At 40.2% G+C, this 22,468-nt stretch overlaps 1 pseudogene; it reads left to right on the forward strand.

Annotated features, from left to right (window-relative positions):
* The first annotated feature begins 629 nt into the window (after positions 1-629).
* LOC102426923 lies at positions 630-10,905 on the forward strand (annotated as a pseudogene).
* The last annotated feature ends 11,563 nt before the right edge of the window (positions 10,906-22,468 follow it).

Below are 22,468 nucleotides of genomic sequence, written 5' to 3' on the forward strand. Positions count from 1 at the left end.
ACAATTTTTTCCCTTTAATTTAGAACAGGTCAAAGCACCCTAAAATACCTCAAATCTGTTGGCCGCTTTATAATTACAAAGTTGAGACCAAGTTATACTATTTAAAATATAAATGAATAATACATCTGAACTGACAGCTGGTATGCCAAGTTGTAGCCCAAGGCTCCTTTAAGATGCTTGAAATGCATTATAATGTAAATGCTTGAAAGTGAAGGACTATTCATTGAAAGCCAGACTGATAGTGAAGGGGGTGGCATTATGGATAAGGTGACATTCAGGCTAACCATATGTAGCATATCATCTACAGTGGGTATCTTAAATGTTTATCATTGACATTTTTCATTCCAAATCTGAAAATGAGCCTTCTAATTATTAACAGAAGTGTCCTACATTAATGAAAACCCTTAAATGTGATACACATTTTTTAAATCCTTTTTTTTACCACCAAAAAAAATCTGGGGGAAAATATAATCTACTTTTTCAAATATACTCAAAATAAAATAGATTTTCTTTTTATTTCTAATATTTACTTTATCATAATTAAATGAATTGAGCCTGACGTGTTTAAATATGGTTGCCTTTCTCCCTCCCCAACCTCTCCCAGTCTCTGTGTACCAACAGGCAGCAATATGAAAAGCATTTACTTTGTGGCTGGATTATTTGTGATGCTGGTCCAAGGCAGCTGGCAGCTTTCCCTTCAGGACACAGAGGAGAAGTCCAGGTATTCACTCTTTAGACTTGAACTAACATAGCACGATGGTTATAATACAGCCTGTGAAAACTATTATTTGTGAACAGGTCTCAGTAACTGAGAGTAAATACTCTACAATTTTAAAAAGTTTAAAATATCATTGTGATAAAGTTGTTTCTGGAGTATAGATCAGAGTATGTTGTTTCAAAACTAAAGGAGTAGGCTATGTTGGAAAATGTGTTACATGGGAGATTATAGCTTGTTGAAATCTTCAGCTGATCCTATCTATCCATTCATTACTCACACACTGCATAGTAGATTATTTTAACTACTCACACCAACTTTTTTTTTCTATTCCTTTTTTAAAAATAACACTGCTTCTTACTAATTGTAATAGTCAAACATGCTCATGATACAAAATATGCAAAAATGTTATGTATGTACTGTATATAGAACATATCTCAGAACATTATACAGCTTCATATTATGCCTTTGTATAGCATTACAAATATCTATTAAATGTACGATATTTAATAGATGCATACTATTACATCTCATAAATGTACAATATTTATTTAGCTATTCCTCTTCTATTGAACACTTGATTTCTTTACATTTTCCTACAAACAATGCTGCAAATAATTTTTCTCCCTACATTTTTGTACTCTTTTCTGAGGCTAGATTTTTGGTACTAAAATTACTATGTCAAAGGGTTTGAATAAGTTTAAGTCTTTTATAATATCTTGCCAGCTTGCTATCCAGAAAAGTCATACACATGCACACTCCGCTCAGCCTTATAGAAATACTCCTTTCATAATACCTTCCCCCATATTAAATCTTTGCTATTTTGACAGGTGAGAATAGTATCTCAATTTTATTTCTAAGTATTAATACTATTGAATATTTCTCCATATTTGCCATGGCAAACAACTGTTGATTACCGGCATGTGGATTATCTACAACACAGTTTGAAATTAGCAAGTGGGCTTTTTCTTGGCATTCTTTAAATTTTTTTTGCCAACTGTATATTTTTTATTGATGCTATAACAAATTACAACAAATGTAAAACAAACAAACCCAAAATAAACATTTATTATCTCTCAGTTCTGTAGGTCAGGAGTGTAGGTGGGCTCCACTGGGCTTTTCTGTCAGCTAGCTGGGTCCCTGTCTGTAGTCTGTGGGGAAGATTCTGCTTCCAAGCTCATTCAGGTTGTAGGCAGGATCCAGTTCTAATGGTTGTAGGACTGCAGTCCTGCTTCCTTGCTGGCTGTCAGGTCTGATCATTCTCTGCTTCTTGGGGCTGCCTGCCTTTCCTTTTCATGCTTCACTCCCTCTGTCTTCCTCCACCATCCTCTTTTGCCACCAGCTGGAGAAAGTTCACTACTTTCATATGTCCATTTGAGTAGATTAGACCCACCTGGATTATCTTCCCTTTTTTTATTGCTTAAAGTATTACAAAAGGTATTATATGTGTGTCCTTTTTTTCCCCCGCCCTTGACAATCCCCTGGCCTCCCCTCCCCCCCCCCAGTGTCTTACGTCCATTGGTTATGCTTATATGCATGTATACAAGTCCTTCGGTTGATCTCTTACCCGCCTCCCTCCTGCCCCCCAACCCTCCCTGGCCTTCCCGATGCAGTTTGACAATCAGTTTGAGGCAGCTCTGTATCTATTATTGTTCAAAAGTTTATAATGGTCTTTATTATCCATGAATGAGTGAGATCATGTGGTATTTTTTCTTCATTGACTGGCTTATTTCACTTAGCATAATGCTCTCCAGTTCCATCCATGCCTTTGCAAATGGTAAGAGTTCCTTCTTTTTTACAGCAGCATAGTATTCCATCGTGTAGATGTACCACACTTTTCTAATCCATTCATCTACTGATGGGCACTTAGGCTGTTTCCAGATCTTAGCTATGGTGAATTGTGCTGCTATGAACATATGGGAGCACATATCCATTCTGATTGGTGTTTCTGGTTTCTTGGGATATATTCCTAGAAGTGGGATCACAGGGTCAAATGGGAGTTCCATTTCCAATTTTTTGAGGAAACTCCATACTGTCTTCCATAGTGGCTGCACCAGTCTGCATTCCCACCAGCAGTGCACGAGTGTTCCTTTTTCTCCACATCCTCTCCAGCACTTGTCATTTGTTGATTTGTTGATGATAGCCAGCCTGACAGGTGTGAGATGGTACCTCATTGTTGTTTTGATTTGCATCTCTGGGATGATTAGTGACTTTGAGCATGTTTTCATATGTCTCTTGGCTTTCTTTTGAAAGGTGTCTATTTAGGTCCTTTGCCCATTTTTTGATTGGATTGTTTATCTTCCTTTTGTTAAGTTGTATGAGTTCCCTATAAATTTTTGAGATTAGGTCCTTATCAGATATGACGTTGGCAAATATGTCTTCCCACGCAGTGGGTTTTCTCGTTGTTTTGTTGATGGTTTCTTTTGCTGTGCAGAAGCTTTTTATTTTGATGTAGTCCCATTTGTTCATTTTCTCTTTAGTTTCAACTGCCCTAGGAGCTGTATCAGTGAAGAAATTGCTTCGGCATATGTCTGAGATTTTGCTGCCTTAGGATTCTTCTAGAATTTTTATGGTTTCCTGTCATACATTTAAGTCCTTTATCCATTTTCAGTTTATTCTTGTGTATGGTGTAAGTTGGTGATCTAGTTTCATTTTCTTGCATATATCTGTCCAATTTTACCAACACCATTTATTGAAGAGACTATCCTGGCTCCATTGTATGTTCTTGCCTCCTTTGTCAAATATTAATTGAGCATATTGGTTTGGGCCAATTTCTGGGCTCTCTATTCTATTCCATTGATCTACATGTCTGTTCTTGTGCCAGTACCAGGCAGTTTTGAGAACAGTGGCTTTGTAATACAGCTTGATATCTGGTATTGAGATCCCACCTACTTTGTTCTTTCTCAGGATTGCTGCAGCTATTCGAGGTCTTTTTTTATTCCAGATGAATTTTTGGAGAGTTCATCCTAGATCTGTGAAGTATGCCGTTGGTATTTTAATGGGAAGTGCGTTGAATTTATAGATTGCTTTGGGTAGTATGGACATTTTAATGATGTTGATTCTACCAATCCATGAACACGGTATGTTCTTCCATCTGTTTATGTCTTCCTCTATCTCTTTTTTCAATGTCCTGTAGTTTTCTGAGTAAAGGTCTTTTACCTCTTTAGTTAAGTTTATTCCTAGGTAGCTTAATTTTTTTGGTGCGATGGTAAATGGGATTGTTTTTATAATCTTTCTTTCTGAAAGTTCACTATTGGTGTATAGAAATGCCTCAGATTTCTTGGCGTTAATTTTGTATCCTGCTACATTGCCAAATTCATGTATTAAGTCTACTAATGTACTAAGTCTACTAGCTTTTTGATGGAGTCTCTAGGGTTTTGAGAGCTTGTTTGGAGGTTCTAGCAGGGGAGCGCAGCTACTCGTATACCCTTGACTGAAGACCGGTCCTCTCCTCAGGGGGAAGGTAGTCCTCTTCGACCGAGCGCGCAGCTTCGGGAGGGACGCACATGGATCAGTGAGGGAGGAGGGGGACACCCGCCTAGCCAGCCAGATCAGCCGAATCAACCCTGGCGATCAATGGGGTGACAGATGTCGCAGTCAGATCGCCCTCACATCCAAGGGTTTTGTATGTATAATATCATCTCATCTGCAAATAAGGACAGTTTTACTTCCTCTTTTCCAATTTGGATGCCTTTTATTTCTTCTTCTTGTCTAATTGCAATGGCTAATACTTCCAGTACTATGTAGAACAGGGGTGGTGAGAGTGGGCATCCCTGTCTTGTTCCTGTTCTTAGGGGAAATGATGTTAGTTTTTGTCCATTGAGTATGATGTTGGCTGTGGGTTTGTCATATATGGCTTTTATTATGTTGAGGTATGATCCTTCTACTCCCAACTTGCTGAGAGTTTTTATCAAAAATGAGTCTTGGATTTTGTCAAATGCTTTTTCTGCATCAATTGATATGACCATGTGGTATTTTTCTTTCAATTTGTTTATGTGATGTATCACGTTTATTGATTTGCGGATATTGTACCATCCTTGCATCCCTGGGATAAATCCTACTTGGTCATGGTGTATGATCTTTCTGATGTACTGCTGGATCCAATTTGCTAAGATTTTGTTGAGGATTTTGGCATCTATGTTCATGAGGGATATTGGCCTGTAATTCTCTTTCATTGTGTTGTCTTTACCTGGTTTTTGTATTAGGGTGATGCTGGCTTCATAGAATGAGCTTGGAAGTGTTCCTTCCTCTGGAATTTTTTGCAGTAGTCTGAGGAGGATAGGTTTTAGCTCTTCCTTGAATGTTTGGTAAAACTCCCCTGTGAAGCCGTCTGGTCCTGGGCTTTTGTTTGCTGGAAGCTTTTTGATGACTGCTTCAATTTCTTCCATAGTTATTGGCCTATTGAGATTTTTAGATTCTTCCTGATTGAGTGCTGGAATGTTGTATTTTTCTAGGAATTTGTCCATTTCCTCCAGGTTGTCTAGTTTGTTGGAGTAGAGCTGTCCATAGTATTTTTTACCAATCATTTGTATTTCTGTGGGGTCTGTTGTTATTTTGCCTCTATCGTTTCTGATTTTGTTTATTTGGGTCCTCTCTCTTTGCTTCTTGGTGAGCCTGGCCGGAGGTTTGTCAATCTTGTTTATCCTTTCGAAGAACCAGCTCTTGGTTTCATTGATTTTCTGTATTGTTTTTTTGGTCTCTATGTCATTTATTTCCTCTCTAATCTTTATTATCTCCTTCCTTCTGCTCACTCTGGGGTTTTCTTGTTGCTCTCTTTCTAATTCTTTGAGTTGTAGAGTTAGATGATTTACTACCATTTTTTTTCTTGTTTTTTGAGATAGGCCTGTAGAGCTATAAACTTCCCTCTCAGGACTGCTTTCATTGTGTCCCATAGGTTTTGGATTGTTGTGTTTTCATTGTCATTAGTTTCCAGGATGTTTTTAATTTCTTCTTTGATCTCATTGGTAACCCAATCAGTATTTAATAACATGCTATTCAGCTTCCAAGTGTTTGAGTATTTTGGGTTGTTTTTATTGTAGTTTATTTCTAATATTATGCCATCGTGGCCTGAGAAGATGCTTTTTATGATTTCAATCTTCTTGACTTTGGGGAGACTTTGCTTGTGACCCAATATGTGGTCCATTTTTTAATCTGTCCCATGAGCACTTGAGTAGAATGTATATTCTGCGGCTTTGGGGTGAAGTGTTCTGAAGATGTCTATTAAGTCCATCTGATCTAGTGAGTCATTTAGGATTGCTGTTTCTTTGCTGATTTTTTGTCTAGAGGACTTATCCAGTGATGTCAGTGGTGTATTAAAGTCCCCTACTATGATTGTATTGTTGTCGATCTCTCCTTTGATATCTTCCAGGAGTTTTTTATGTATTTGGGTGCTCCTGCATTGGGTGCATATATGTTTACCAGGGTTATATCTTTTTGTTGTATTGATCCCTTTAGTATTATGAAGTGGACTTCCTTATCTCTTGTTATGGCCTTCACTTTGAGGTCTATTTTGTCCGAAATAAGTATTGCTACCCCAGCTTTCTTTTCCTTTCCATTTGCCTGAAACATATTTTTCCATCCCTTCACTTTCAGTCTGTGTGAGTCCCTTCTAATGAGGTTGGTCTCTTGTAGACAGCAGATGTATGGGTCATGTTTTTTTATCCATTCAGCCACTCGATGTCTTTTGGTTGGAGCATTTAGTCCGTTTACATTTAAAGTTATTATTGAATGGTACTTGTTTGTAGCCATTTCTTTTTTTGTGTGGCTGTTTTCTTTCTGAGCTTTTTATTTCTTCTTTTTACACCAGTCCCTTTAGCATTTCTTGCATGGCTGGCTTGGTGGTGATAAACTCCCTTAGCCTTTTTTTGTCTGTGAAGCTTCTTATTTCCCCTTCAAATTTGAATGATAGCCTTGCTGGATAGAGTATTCTTGGATTCAGTCCTTTGCTTTGCATCACTTTGTAAATTTCTGTCCATTCTTTTCTGGCCTGATGTGTTTCTGTTGAGAAATCATTTGATAATCTAATGGGAGATCCCTTGTATGTAACTTTCCATCTCTCTCTTGCAGCCTGTAAGATTCTCTCTTTGTCCTGAACATTTGCCATGGTAATTATGATGTGTCTTGGTGTGGGTCATTGTGGGTTCATCTTGTTTGGGACTGTCTGTGCTTGTGTGACTTTTTTCTTCTCCACCTCAGGGAAGTTTTCTGATATTATTTCTTCGAATAGGTTTTCTAATCCTTGTTCCTCTTTCTGTTGTTCTGCCACCCTTATTATTCATATGTTGTTTCGTTTCATGTTGTCCCATAGCTCCCTTAGGCTCTCCTGCTGTCTTTTAATTTTTTTCTCCAATTGCTTTTTCATCATCAGCTATCATGTAACCAGGTAATGGAGCTACATTTTTATAGTAACACATGCAAAAAAAATTCAGAACACAGATCAGCTGCCCAAATGATTTGGGGTTCTTCACTCTTTTAAAATAGTCAAGTCATTGCTCTCTTCTATCAATACTAGCAGAGTCATAAGTACACTAATTACTTTAAAAAACTATTTATTTAATCTTATTTCCGTAAAGAGGAAGCCAGTTAAAAATCTGCTCCCAGGATTTAGAATCAGAGTGTATTCAACTCTAACAAAACTCTGAGATTCCCGTGGCAAACAAGGTGTCACTCATATCAACTGAAATGCTCAAGGCACCTGCCTTTCAATTTCCTGAGGTCTTGTGTTTTCAAGGTGCTTCTTGAGTGAGTCCACTCAGGAAGAGACTTAGTTGCACCAATCACTGTTCTTCACAGCTCTTTCCCAGCTCCTTGGGCAGACTCGCTCAATAATCTGGATCAGATACATAAAGAGAAGCGCGATTCCAAAGAAATGATCCTCAGTGACCTCAACAAGTTTCTGGAAACCGACTGTGTCTGGGAGTTTGTGGATTGGTTGCTGGATGAGCACAAGTGAGAGTCTAAACCTAGCCCCAAATTTGCACACAAGTGTATTACTTCAATATGTCTAAAATATCTCCTGACTTTCATTATGTTATTATGCTCATCAAATAGGGCGTATAAGCATTCAGCTTTGATGATTTCAAGGTTGGTGACGCTATCCTTCATATTATGCCTCTGAAAGTCCCACTTCTCACCCTGAAAATGCCTTACCCTCCCCCTGTAATGAAACGTAGATTTTAAATCATTTTCCCCACTGTGGTCTTAGCAATATTTACTCTCTTACCCATTTTCTATTAAAATTGAAAGCTGACATTTTTAGACATGAATGGTTAGGAATCTATTTTTTGACCAAAAGATAAGAGCAAATTCAACATTCCCTTGTAGGGTTCAAACTCATGACTGTAATCACATTTAAAGTAACCCCTAGCCAAGGTAATCGTGGTAAGGAATGGAAACAGATGCAGTCATTTTCTTGTAGAATACAATCCAAGGTACACATTTAAAATTATAGCCTGGCTGCACCACATAAAGAGAGAAGAAGGGAAATAAGAGCACAAGCCCTTAGTAAGGCATACATTTTAATGTTGGATTTTTGTTGACAGTGTTGGGTTTTACGGTGCATGTAGGCTACTGAGGGAAATCTTTCACATGGGTTTCACAGAGATGGTGGAATTTCACAATTTCTTTGGAGAGTGGCCCACAGGGGAAGGGAGTTGTGCATCCAAAGTAGCTGAAGGAATCTAAATATCAGGATAAAGACATAGATTTGCCGAGAGAGGAAGAGAGAGAGAGAGAGAGAGAGAGAGAGAGAGAGAGAATGAATATGGGTCAGCTGGAAGAATTGGAGAGACAGAGTGGTTTACCAAAAGTTCTTCAAGTGGAGGGCATGACAGGAAAGATGTGGTCATAGTCAGAGCAGACACTGGGAGAAGTCCCTGTTAGTGACTACAGACATGACCATTGGTGAAATAAGAGAAATTTGAAAGAAAACAATTATCCTCATTTCTGGAAAGGGAATGCTACAATTTGGTAATCTAATGTAAAATAATCCTCACTCTCAGGCGGTTTCTGTTGTGTGTTTAAGATGAGACCTTCCAGGGTAATAGATGCAGGAGGGCAGCTGGTCAACCACCTACACAGATCACATTTGAGGATGATATGGAGTCAGCATCTTAGCTTTCCTCACTGCTGTCCCATCACCTGTTTCCTTTCATCCATTATCACGTGGTTCTTTTGATGACATTTTGAGATGGTCCTTAGCTTTCCCTTGACTCACTTAACTATATCTGATCCCGTAAGTATTAACAAACAGCTGCCTTGTCTGCAAGCTGCATAGCACATTGGAGAGTCCACATAGGCTGAGGCGGAAGTAAATGCAACAGGAATAATCAATGGCACGAATAAGCAGAAGAGGTGGAAATGGGTGTGCTGAGTGGTCCAATGCTCCCCTTAACTGCTATTATCTCTCGCCCATCAACCGTCCGTTCAGATACTTCATGTAGTTTCAGGACGAGTCTCCTAACTACCCTCATCTCCGAAATCTCCTTCAGTCTCTTCAACCCCAAGCTGCCACTACTTATAGGTGAGAACCATATTGCTAAAGAGACAGATCTTCAATATAACGTTCACATTTCTATCAGGAATGGCATTGCCAAACGTCATGATGAATTTGAGAGACACTCTGAAGGGACATTTACCAGCGATTTCAGTTCTTATTTGGATTACAAAGCTACCAAGGAATTCATTGCTCAGCTAACGAAAGGCCTAGGAAGGCAAGAGTAAGTCTGTACACTCTTATTTAACTTCATTTTTTATTTTTGCATGATGTTGAAAAATTACACTACAGTTATCCATTTATTGATTTGAGTTATAGAAGCAATTAGTATAGTCTCGCAAAGTAAGGAAATAAGTCCTATTGGTGGGAGACAATCTACAAGAATTTAATATGTTTTATCTGTAGTAGCAAGTATTAATGATAGAGTCAGACAGGTGGTATTTTTATCCCACATTAGAGTTGTGTTATAATGAGGCTATTCATTTGTCAATCCAAGACACGTCTGAGAAGAGGGTGCTATTGAGAACTACATCAGGATGATAAGCTTAAACTGGAAAAACTAGGGATGAGGAAAAAAGAAATAATGCTGAAAAATTAAAGTTTGAAGTTAAGTATTTACATATGGGATCAACATATATTTGAGTTACTGTTTAGCTAATAATCTGATAAAGACTAAAAGGTATTAAAATTAAGATGTTTAATGAAATGACACTCAAATATTTTGAGTGCAAACATCCATATATTTAACAACATCCCCATTTTTTATGGGACTGTCCTATAAATAGCCATTAAAGTTTCACAGCTGAAAATGAGACTAAGCCCGTTAAGTACCTTCTTGGATCTTACCACAACCAAACAGACCCCTGGACCGTCTCATTTTCTCTTGACCATTTTGATTGACATTTGAATTATGAGAAGCAGGAAATTCATGTTCAACTCAATTTTTTGTGAAATTTAAAGCAAGCTTACTGAGACTTGGAGAAATCTTAAGACAAAAGGGATTGTGTTACTATTTAGCTAATAACCTGATATTGTCACTGCTTTTTTACACATTGATGACCCAATTTACAAAATCAGTGGTAAAATAGTCGCTTATACTTGAGGATATTTTATGATATTTTAAAGGGGCACCAAAAATGCTGCTAATTAAACTAATAAAAAAGAAAATCTAATATAAAGTTTAATCTCTTAATACTGCATTTTTCAAGGCTGTTCTAATAACCACTAGTTTTACATTTTTCTGAATTTTAAACTGACTAATAGTCTCAATAATAACTTCTGTGTTGCTAATATATAAAATCTCTGGAGCAGCAGGACCACTGCAGAAGGCATGAAGTTTTACAGGCTGGGTTTCCCGTCCTGCTCTGCTCTTCACTACCTCCCGATTTGTCCATTCTGACATGCACCAGTTCATGCAGGTTCCCACAGTTGGCCCCCTGTAAATATGACATCCTGTTTTCTCAGTGACCCGCACACGTTACCAATGATAAAAGTCAGAAAGCATGTATATAAAGCATTTAACCAAATACTGATTTTTATCTCCCTTGTCCTCAGATCCTTACATGCCACTCCTGTACATGTCCACCGCAGACATGCCGAAGGCTCTTTCTCTGATGAAATGAGCACATATCTTGATATTCTTATCACCCTGGACTTTATAAACTGGCTGCATGAAAACAAAATTACCGACAGGTGATTGCATTTTAGTGCATTCTGAAAACCATCAAAACTTTCATAAATTGTATCATTCAGCTACAGGTTGTTCCTAGTGTGGGGAGGGAGGGGAGTCTTTCCTCTCTTGGTAGATAAGCAAAAGTATGACTCATTTAAGAATACATCATTATATTTGTTTTAGATAATTACACATTTACTCATTCACCCACTTACTCCAAAAATATTTCCTAAGTGTCAATTAAGGGACAGGGCATTAGGAACACAGATAAGAATAAAACATGGAATATGCATCATTCACGTGATAATGTGACATTCAAGATTGCTACGTATTTTGAATTTTTAGCACAAATAAATTTGGTATTATATACTTAATGTAATAAGCATAGTAATAAAAATCTAAACATCAAAAGTAACCACTTATCTTGATGGATTATAATGGCTTTTTATAACTATTTATACACTTTATATTCCTTAACCGGGGAACTTTAGAATGTCATCTTTGAGTGCAAATATTTGAAAAGTTCAAAAGACTATGGGATTCATAAGACAAAAAGATCAATAAACAACTTTTACCAAAATAAATCTTTAAAATATTTCCCAGATAATTTAACTACATCAACTGAGTATGATAGTTCTGTTATATGACTGTCTTTTTCTTTTATCTTTAGGCAGTAAGTATGTCACTATTCAAGATCATCTTCATAACATCACCTACCAGCTACATGGGATGTTTGAAATTTTAAGTTCTGTAAACTTAAGAGGTGTATTCTGAAGCCATGTTGCTTTGCATGCCAATGAATAGAATGTCTTTTAAGGTTGTGTTGCCAAAAGAGTATAAATGGAATAAACCATTATCAAACTATTGCTAAAATATCAGCTTTAAAATATAAAAGTGCAAAATCTTATTTTCTTCTTATTTTGGATGAAGTACCCTAACCTGCTTATAGTTAGCAATGAAATTGTTTTTCTATGATATAATTTGTACATGTAAATTATTCCAATCACAGCATCTCTGCATTTAAATAAGGATTGGGCTGGTAGCCACAGTGGTGGAACTGGAAAGAAAACTTTCTTCTTGAAACTTTTGTCATAAAAATGCTCATCTTTCAGTATATCAAAAACATACTTAAATAAAACCTTCAAGCATCTTTACTGTTGTCTGTTTTCGCTTCTTCATGCCCCCACTCCTTCCAAACATCTCTTCTTCCTGAGCCTGAAGTCCACAACCCAAGTCTGGCACCCAGGCATTGCTTAGTGTGGTTAACATTTTGAGCCAACATTGGACATTCATGATATTTTATATAAATATATTGTTTTCTGGCTGCTCTTGAAAGATTAGGACATCAGGCAACATTAGACCCACAAAACAAATCTATTCTGGAGAAGAATACCAGCTGCCTCCTTTTGAAGAGTCACAGCTCATTATTTTGTTCCCCTACACACACACACACACACACACACACACACAGGCACAGCCACACACACACACATACACATACACACACAAACACAAACTGCACACTTATATGTGCTCATATACCCACACCCATGTAATGTACACAGTAGGCACTTTCCCCTGACCCACTTTACTTATGCATCTCACTTGCCTGGCACCTGCTGACATTTAAGTAACCATCATGCCCTTTACCCTATCTCCCCATTCTGCATTGTCCAGTATCTTGGGCCAATCTGATGTCGATTGCCATGCCAGACACTTTTGTTTTTTACATACAGCATTGCCAACTCCCTTTCTCTCTTTTTTATTGAAATACTAGAGGCCCAATGCACAAAATTCATGCAAGGAGCTCAGCCCCCGCCACTGCTGTGGCTTCATCTGGAAGGTCGTCTAGAAGGACAAATGGTCTAATTAGCATGTTAGGCTTTTATTATTAGAGACTAGAGGCCTGGTGCACGAAATTCGTGCACTGGGGGGAGGGGGCCCCTCAGCCTGGCCTGCACCCTCTCCAATCTGGGACTCCTTGGGGGATGTCAGACTGCCTGTTTAGGCCCAATCCTTCACCAGCAGTCGGACATCCCTCTTGCAACTCAGGACCACTGGCTCTTAACCACTTACCTGCCTGCGTGCCTGCCTGATTGCCCCTAACCACTCTGTTTGCCAGCCTGATCACCCCCAACTGCTGGCCTGATCACCCCCAACTGCCTCCCCTGCCAGCCTGTTTGCCCCCAACTACCCCCTGCCACCGGCCTGATTGCTCCCAACTGCCCCCCCTCACCAGCCTGATTGGGGTTGGGGGGCTGATTGGGGGTGGGGCTGGCCATGGGGAGGGGCTGTGGTTGGTGGGCTGGGCAACCACCCCCCCAAATGGGTTGGGGGGTGGCGATCAGGGCCAGTGGCCTGGGGGAAGAACCATGGGTGGTTGGCCAGCCAGCCCTGCCCCTGATTGCGGTGGGGGGGGGGGCAATCTGGGGTGGGGCTGGGCAAGGGGAGAGGCTGCAGGAGATTGGCTGGCCAGCCCTGCCCCCTATTGGAGTGGGGGGGATCAAGGGTGGGGCCAACCTGGGGAGGGGCTGCAGGACATTGGCCGCCCAGCCCTGCCCCCTCTTGGGGTGGGGGGGCGCAATCAGGGGCAGATAGCCACGGGGAGGGGCTGTGGGCCTATTGTGGTGGGGCAGGTTGGTCAAGGATGTGGCTGGCGGGAGGAGGGGTGGGAAGAGAGGGGGTATTTGGCCAGCCGGCCTGCTCTTTTTTTTTTTTTTTTTGGCAACTCCACAATTTTAATTTGTGGTGCCTATGCTATGTCTGAAAAAGACCTTCTCCCCCTGCCCAGGAGAACGATGGGGAGGGAGCAGCAAAAAATAGAAGACATCCCTCCCTATTGCACACAGACCCTATATACAGGCTCACCTGGCCCAGGCCGGCGGGATGCTTGGCACATTCTAGGATCCCTGCTCAGGGCCTGGAGGGGTGACTGGTGGCAGCACACGTGAGAGGGGACCTCTGGGTGACCACTCTGGTCCTGGCTACTGGTCTTGGCACTTCCTGGTCCCCAGTTCCTTTCTGTTCCTGCCTGCAGCCTTGGTCCCCCTACCTGGCCTCAGATGGTCCCCTTGGCTCCTGGGGGCTGTGTTCTCCCCTCCTAACCTGGAGATCTCAAGGAAGGTTATGGCTTCTCAGAGACTCCTCGACAGCCCTATCACTCATGTTCACACAGGGAAGGAGTGCATGTGGCAAAAGCAGCTGTATAAATGCGGGTGCAGGAGCAAGTCCTCCGGGGTCACTTGGACAGTTTGCTGATGACGCAGATCAGGGCCACATTCTCATCCTTGAGGCGCTGGTTGCCAGCTCGGAGATTGGACAGGCCCTTCAGCTCCTCTTCCAGCTCAGCGGCCTTGCACTCCAGGGCCCTGCACTCAAATCTCGCCAGCTCCAGGATGGCTGGCCTCTCTGCAAAGTGCTCTTGCCTCTGCATGGTGCGCTCCAGCTCCACCTTGAGCTGCTCCAGCTGCAGCGTGGTCTGGGTCAGGGCCTCACGAAATCTCTCATTCTCAATGTGCAGCTTTTCGTAGAGTTTCCTGAAGCTCCCTCAGGCTCTTCCAATTTTGGCTGGGGTTTGGGGTTTAGGTCCTGCTGCCTCTGGAGGGGAAGGGCTGGATTCTGGGCTGATGTCCACTGACTTCACCTTCTCCCCCTTCACAGGCCCTCTCCTCTCATTGCCAACTCTGTGGTGCTCCCTGGAGGCCTGTGGTCCCTGTCCCTGCCCCTCAGGCACCTCTACTCTCTGGGCAGGGCCATCAGAATTCTTAACCCCAGGGACTCGGGGCTGCCAGGAAGGGTCCAGGCTCTGAGCACCCTGCTCTCCATGTGGATGGGAGAGTCTGATCAGGGGAAGGCCTGCAGGGGGGAGGGGCTGCAAGGTTGGCTGCTGGCCCCCTGATCAGGCGGTGTGCTGGCTACAGTGGGCGTCATAGCGACTGGCCCAATCAGGGCCATGTTCTGCCTGCTCACCACTCCCCAGTCCCAACACGGCCTCCACTGCCCGGCTATCAGGCCTTTGGGATCACCAGCTCATGGCGCCTGCTTTCCCACAGGCCTGAGCCCCTCAGGCCTGTGGGAAAGCAGGCGCTGGTGATTTCACCTGGATGCATGTTCACCAACCATCAGCTGATGGAAAGCACTGCCAGCTTGGGGCCGCTCAAACCTGGGCGGGCAGGTCGGGGGCACTGCCGCCACTGCTATTGCCACTGCCACTGCTGCTGCTGCTGCTGCTGCTGCTGCTGCTGGGGCTTGAGGCACTGACTGAGGCTGCCAGGCATGCCCGTGACCTGCCCGCCCGAGTTGGGTAGCACATGGGATGCACCAGCGGGCAGATCACTGCTGCCGCCCCGCCCATAGCACAGCGGATACCTGGGTGGGTACCCGATAGCTGCGGCCCCACTGCCAACCCCCGGACCCGGCAGGAGGCCCAGATGAGGGCGGAGCAGGTGCCGAACACCGTGGTCCCACCTGCTAGCCCTGGGTCCCCCACGGGAGGCCCGGATGAGGGCAGGGACCTCTGCCACCAGCCCTGGATGGAGGGGAGCTGGCGGTTGGCACTGTCGGGCCTGCCAGCAGTATGCAAATTAGCCGCCATCTTGGCTGGTGGTTAATTTGCATATCTCGCTAATTAGCCAATGGGAAGGGTAGCGGTCGTACGCCAATTACCATGTTTCTCTTTTATTAGTGTAGATAATCAACATATAACATTGTTTAAGTTGTACAATGAGCAAATTTTATACATTTATTTATTGCAATATGATTACCACCTTAGTTTTAGCAAACCTTCTATCAGGTCACATAATGATTATTTCTTCAGGGCATGAGAACATTTAAGATCTACTCTTCTAGCAAATTTTAAGTAAATAATACAGTATTGTGGATTTTAATCACTATGCTCTGCATTAGATGGCAGAATTTACTCATCTTCTAGTTGCAAGTTTGTACCCTTTAAGAATGTCTCCCCAATTCCCCCACCCTTAGGCCCTGGTAACCACCATTCTACTCTCTGTTTCTATGAGTTTGGCTTTTTAGATTTCACATATAAGTGATATTATACAATATTTGTTATTTTCTGTCAGGCTTATCTCACTAGGCATAATACCCTCAAAGTTCATTCACGTTGTTGGTAAATGGCAGAATTTCCTTCTTTCTCAGGGCTGAGGTGACAGAGCAAACCAACAGAAAAATCCATAAGATCTGATAAACTCAATCAACTAAATACACTTAATATTTATAGTATATTGCACCTAGGAATAATAAAATTAATACTTTAAGTACACTTTAAATGTTTACCAAGATTGACTTATGCTGGATCAAAAATTAATAAATTTCAATGATTAAAATTATTTAGAGCATTATCTTTGACCCAGTTGAATTAAGCTAAAAACTAAAAAAAAAAAGATACCTTACATATTCACAACTGCTTGAAACTAGGCAATCACTTCTATATAACCCATGGGTCAAAGAAGAGATCATAGTAAAATTAAATTAAATACTTTTGAATTCTATGATAATGAAGATATAATAAATACAAACTGGAGATACAACTAAAGCAGTGCTTAAGGGTAAAATATAGCTTTAAATACACTTGTTAGAAGAGAAGAAATTAGAAAAAAAAAGCTTAACTTTTACCTCAAAAAACTGAAAAAAAGAACAACAACTTTCTTTTTTTTTAATATATTTTATTGATTTTTTACAGAGAGGAAGGGAGAGGGATAGAGAGCTAGAAACATCGATGAGAGAGAAACATCGACCAGCTGCCTCCTGCACATCCCCTACTGGGGATGTGCCCACAACCCAGGTACATGCCCTTGACCAGAATCGAACCCGGGACCCTTCAGTCCGCAGGCCGACGCTCCATCCACTGAGCCAAACTGGTTTCGGCAAGAACATCAACTTTCAAACAGTAAACTAGAGGAAATGAAAAAGAAGAAAATAATGAAATACACAAAAATTGCCAATAAAAATGAAGAAAGCCAAGAGTTTGTTCTTTGACCAGATTAGTAAAATTAATACGTTCCTTGCAAGACTAGGCAAGAAAAAGAAAAAAAGAGAAAATGTTACCAGTATCCTATATAATAAAAGAGTATTATGCAAATTAACCCAAAAGCAGAATGACCAGTTGGCGAGAGTGGGACCAGCAAGCAGGCTGTGCCAGGCCAGCCAAGGCTCATGCCAACAGGCAGAGGGAGGGAATGGCCTTGTGGTGGGAGGGGACTGCAACCAGCGGCAACGGCAGAGGGGCAATAAGGGGGCCAGCACCATCCTCTGATAGGCCCATCTGGTTGCTTCCCGCAGAGGGAGGCTGGGCGGCAAAGGCAGGGTGATGGGGCGGCGCCATCCCCTGATTGCCTGTCCAGTCACCACCTGCAGAGGGAGGCCAGACATCTGTAGGCCATCCCCTGAGGACTCCCAGACTGTGAGAGGGCGCAGGCAAAACTGAGGAACCCCCCTACCCCAAATTTGCGTGCACTGGGCCTCTAGTATATAATAAAAGGGGAAAATTCTAAACATTTTACAAACAATAAAAGTATAATAAGAACATACAGGGGTGGACAAAAGTAGGTTTACAGTTGTTCATATGGAAAAAATACATGTAGGTTATGATTATTACAATAGCTTTATTAACTCTGTGTTTAGCGTACTCACAAACTATAAAGCTACTCTTGCCCACCTCTTTATGACATAAAAATGTATGCCTTACAAATTTGGCAATTAGATGAAATGAACAAACTCTTTTAAAAATATTACTAAAATAGTCACAAATAATAGGAAAATCTTATTAGTCCTCTTTGTACTCTCAAAGTTGGGTGTGTTATTTTTAAAATTTTCCAGAAAGAACTTCAGGCCCAGATGGCTTAACAGGTGAATTATTCTAAACATTTAAGGAAGAAAAGACACCAACATTACATAAACTCTTCAAAATAAGGAAAGAATAAGGAATATTTCCCGGCTCATTTTATGAGGGCCGGATAATATTGATACAAAAATCTAACAAAGATTTTATAGAAAAGGAAAAGACCAATCTGATTTATGAACAGAGGTGAAAAATCCTATACAAAACATCAATAATCAAATCTAGCAATATATAAGAAAAATATAACAATACAAACATGGTGCATTCTAAGAATTTCTGGGTGGTTTATCATGTTTTACAAATCCATGTAATTAACAACACTACCAGAAATAAACAGAAGAAAATTAATATGCTTGTTTCAATAAATTTAGCAAACACACCTAATGAAATTCAAGACCCATTAACATTGTGTTAAACCCTCAGAAAATAATAATAAAGTTAAAATCTTTAACTACTTGGGTAGAAAAAATAATTTGTAGGAATGATAAATCAAAATTAGGACTTTATTAAAAATAATAAAATAGAACAGCACTAGCCAACCTAAGCAAAGAATAAAAGTAAACAATACAGGGCTGAGCAGAGTTACAGTTGTAAATACACGAAACACAGAGTTTATTCCTGTATTATTATTTCTTAATTATTGTATTATTTATTTGTATTACATCTATAAACTTACTTTTCCCAGCCTTATATATAAAATAAAATTAATTGGGAAATAACCATTGAAACAGGTGAATTAACACAAAATTGAGACTGCTGAAAGTGCTGAATAAAAATATTTTAAAATCTAAGAGATATGGACACAATTTTTAATGCAATTTTAAAAAATTGTTACTAGTAGAGATCAAAATGATTTCAATAAAAGAAGTATTCAAAAGTATTAAAGAACCAACTCATAAAATGGTATAGACCCAGATGGTTTCGCATGGAACATCTATCAAACTTTCAAAGAGTGGGTAAATAATATGCTTCATAAATTATTCCAGAGGCTAGGGGAAATAATGAGAAGAATGACCTAATTCTTTTAATAAACTGAGTATATCATTGAAACGTACACTTGATAAAGATAGAAGAAACAAAAAGAAAAGTATGGGCTAATCTCGCTTATGAATCTTGACTTTGAAATCCTAAAAAATAATCAGCAAATAGAATCCACCAGCATATTAAAAACATTAATACACCACGACCAAGTGTAATTTATTCCAAATTACCAAGAATGTTTCAATATTAGGAAATTTATTGATGTAATTATATCATATTAAGAGATCTAAAAATTTATTTTATTATTATCTCCACACATATATGTATTTGTCTGTACAGATATGTGTAATTATATATGCCACCCAGTGCCATTGATAGGTTCTGTGCCTTTCAGCAGAAAAACAACAACAACATAAAATAAAACTAATTTTACCATAGGCTAATTGATACAAACAAGAGTTAAGTTCCTGTGGCATCTCATCAATGTTATAACAAAACAACATTGAAAAAAACAATATTATTTAAGGACTTGCTGTAAATACTGAATGAGGAGGAGGTTTTTAGAGGCTGGAGGGGAAACAGAAGGTTTAGTTTGGTCATAACAAAGATATCCAGTTGGCTTCCACATCCATCCGTACCCCACACGAACCCACTAGAAGTTGTCCCACAAAACAATGATGGAGATGTACTGACAGTGGATTAAGAAGAGACAAAAAGAAATGAGGGTACAGATAACAAACCACTGTGGTCTCTGTGGTCTTTCAGGTTTTTCCCAAATGATGTGTCCTTATACATAAGAAGGGCATAGGAGCAGTATGGTTGAAAGAGGGGTAGGACTTGACTTTGAAAAATGTATGATATAAAATTGGAGAAAATGATATATTTACTAATTGTTCAAATGGAAAAGAGGGAAAGGGGCTGATTGGTAGAAATCGAGGATTTGCTGTAGCTGGTTTAATGTGTCAGCTGATTCGTTCAGAAGAGATGCCTGAAGAACAACGTTGTATCTCCTCCCCCCCTGAGCAGACTACATGTAACACAGAGCTGGGAAAGGTGAGTGTGCAAAATGAAATTGCATGCTCTTCTCTTTCAAACAGAGAGAACTGAGAAACAGAAGAGGGCACAAGGGAAAAAATAGCATCTGTCCTTGGCTAACGTGTCTAGTGTGTAGGTAACAAAAACCAATCGAAGAATAATACAGTTTCAGAAAACTTCATAGGCAGAATATGAGTTTACACCATAACTTTGCTGGATGTTAATTCAAAAGTTTTACTCTTTAGAGAGGATTTCCCTCCGACCCCCACCCCACCCCAACCCCAGGGAAATTATAGGTTATTGCCAAGACAGAGAGAGGTTTTTGCGGTTTTTTGGTTTTTTTGTTGTGTGTGTTTTGTTTTTTGTTTTTTGGCTTAAAAAACATTTATTTCACGCAGTTCTGGAGGCTGGGTAGTCTAAGATCAAGACCATGGCAGGGTGTCTGATGAGGGCCCATTTTCTAGTTTTCTAGTGGTCTTTTTGCTGTGTCATCACATGACAATAAGACGCCCAGAGTTCTCTGGAGTCCCTTTTATAAGAGCACTAATCACACTCATAACTACTTCATCCTCATGGCCTAATTACATCCCCAGAGCACCACTTCCAAATACCATCACATTGGGGATTAGAATTTTTTTTCAATTCCTTATTAGTTAAGGTATTACAAATGTGTTCTCATCCCCCCCCCCCCAGTAAACCCCCATTCTTCCCCCGGCCCCACTCATGCTCTCATCCCCCTGTTGTCCATGTCCATTGGTTTGGCTTATATGCATGCATACAAGTCCTTTGGTTGATCTCTTCCCTTGTCCCCTCCCTCCCCTTCTTTCCCTCTGGGGATTAATAGTCTGGTCGCTATTTCTCTGTCTTTGGATCTGTCCCTGTTCATCAGTCTATGTTGTTCTCTATATTCCACAAATGAGTGAAATCATGAGGTATTTATCTTTCTCTGACTGGCTTATTTCACTTAGCATAATGCTCTTCAGTTCCATCCATGCTATTGCAAAAGGCAAGAGCTCCTTCTTTTTTACTGCAGCATAGTATTCCATTGTGTAGATGTACCACAGTTTTTTAATCCACTCATGTGTTGATGGGCACTTAGGCTGTTTCCAAATCTTAGCTATGGGGAATTGTGCTGCTATGAACATAGGAGTGCATATATCCTTTCTGATTGGTGTTTCTGGCTTCTTGGGATATATTCCTAGAAGTGGGATCACAGGGTCAAATGGGAGTTCCATTTTTAGTTTTTTGAGGAAGCTCCATACTGTTCTCCACAGTGGCTGCACCAGTCTGCATTCCCACCAGCAGTGCAGAAGGGTTCCTTTTTCTCCACATCCTCTCCAACACTTGTTGTTTGTTGATTTGTTGCTGATAGCCATTCTGACAAGTGTGAGTTGATACCGCATTGTCGTTTTGATTTGCATCTCTCGTATAATTAGTGACTTTGAGCATGTTTTCATATGTCTTTCGGCCTTCTGTATGTCCTCTTTCGAAAAGTGTCTATCAAGGTCCATTGCTCATTTTTTCATTGGATTGTTTATCTTTCTATTGTTAAGTTTCATGAGTTCCCTGTAAATGTTGGAGATTAAACCCTTATCGGTGATATCATTGGCAAATATGTTTTCCCACGCAGTGGGTCTTCTTGTTGTTTTGTTGATGGTTTCCTTTGCTGTGCAAAAGCTTTTTATTTTGATGTAGTACCATTTGTTTATTTTCTCTTTAGTTTCCATTGCCCTGGGAGCATTATCAGAGAAGAAATTCCTTTGGCATATGTTTGCGATTTCGCTGCCTGTGGATTCCTCTAATATTTTTATGGTTTCCCGTCTTACGTTTAAGTCATTTATCCATTTTGAGTTTATTTTTGTGTGTGATGTGAGTTGGTGGTCTAGTTTCATCTTTTTGCATGTATCTGTCCAATTTTCCCAACACCATTTATTGAAGAGACTGTCCTGACTCCATTGTATGCTCTTGCCTCCTTTGTTGAATATTAATTGGGCAGAATGGTTTGGGTCGATTTCTGGGTTCTCTATTCTATTCCATTGATCTATATGTCTGTTCTTGTGCTAGTACCAAGCTGTTTTAAGTACAGTGGCTTTGTAATACAGTTTGATATCTGGTATTGAGAACCCACCTACTTTGTTCTTCTTTCTCAGGATTGCTGCAGCTATTCCAGTTCTTTTTTCATTCCAGATGAATTTTTGGAACGATCGTTCTAGATCTGTGAAATATGCCATTGGTAATTTAATGGGGATTGCATTGAATCTATAGATTGCTTTGGGTAATATGAACATTTTGATGATGTTGGTTCTACTAATCCATGAACATGGTATGTTCTTCCGTCTGTTTATGTCTTCCTCTATCTCTTTTTTCAGTGTCCTGTAGTTTTCGCATATAAGTCTTTTACCTCCTTAGTTAAGTTTATTCCTAGGTATCTTAATTTTTTTGATGTGATGATAAATGGGATTGCTTTTTTAGTCTCACTTTCTGTAAGTTCACTATTGGTGTACAGAAATGCCATAGATTTCTTGGTATTAATTGTGTATTCTGCTACATTGCCGAATTCATTTATTAAGTCTAATAATTTTTTTATGGAGTCTTCAGGGTTCTCTATGTACAGTATCATGTCATCTGCAAATAAGGACAGTTTCACTTCTTTTCCAATTTGGATGCCTTTTATTTCTTATTCTTGTCTGATCGCAACGGCTAGTACTTCTAGTA

This window comes from Myotis lucifugus, unplaced genomic scaffold, assembly GCF_000147115.1.
Source record: "Myotis lucifugus unplaced genomic scaffold, Myoluc2.0 scaffold_116, whole genome shotgun sequence".
NCBI classification, from domain to species: Eukaryota; Metazoa; Chordata; class Mammalia; order Chiroptera; family Vespertilionidae; genus Myotis; species Myotis lucifugus.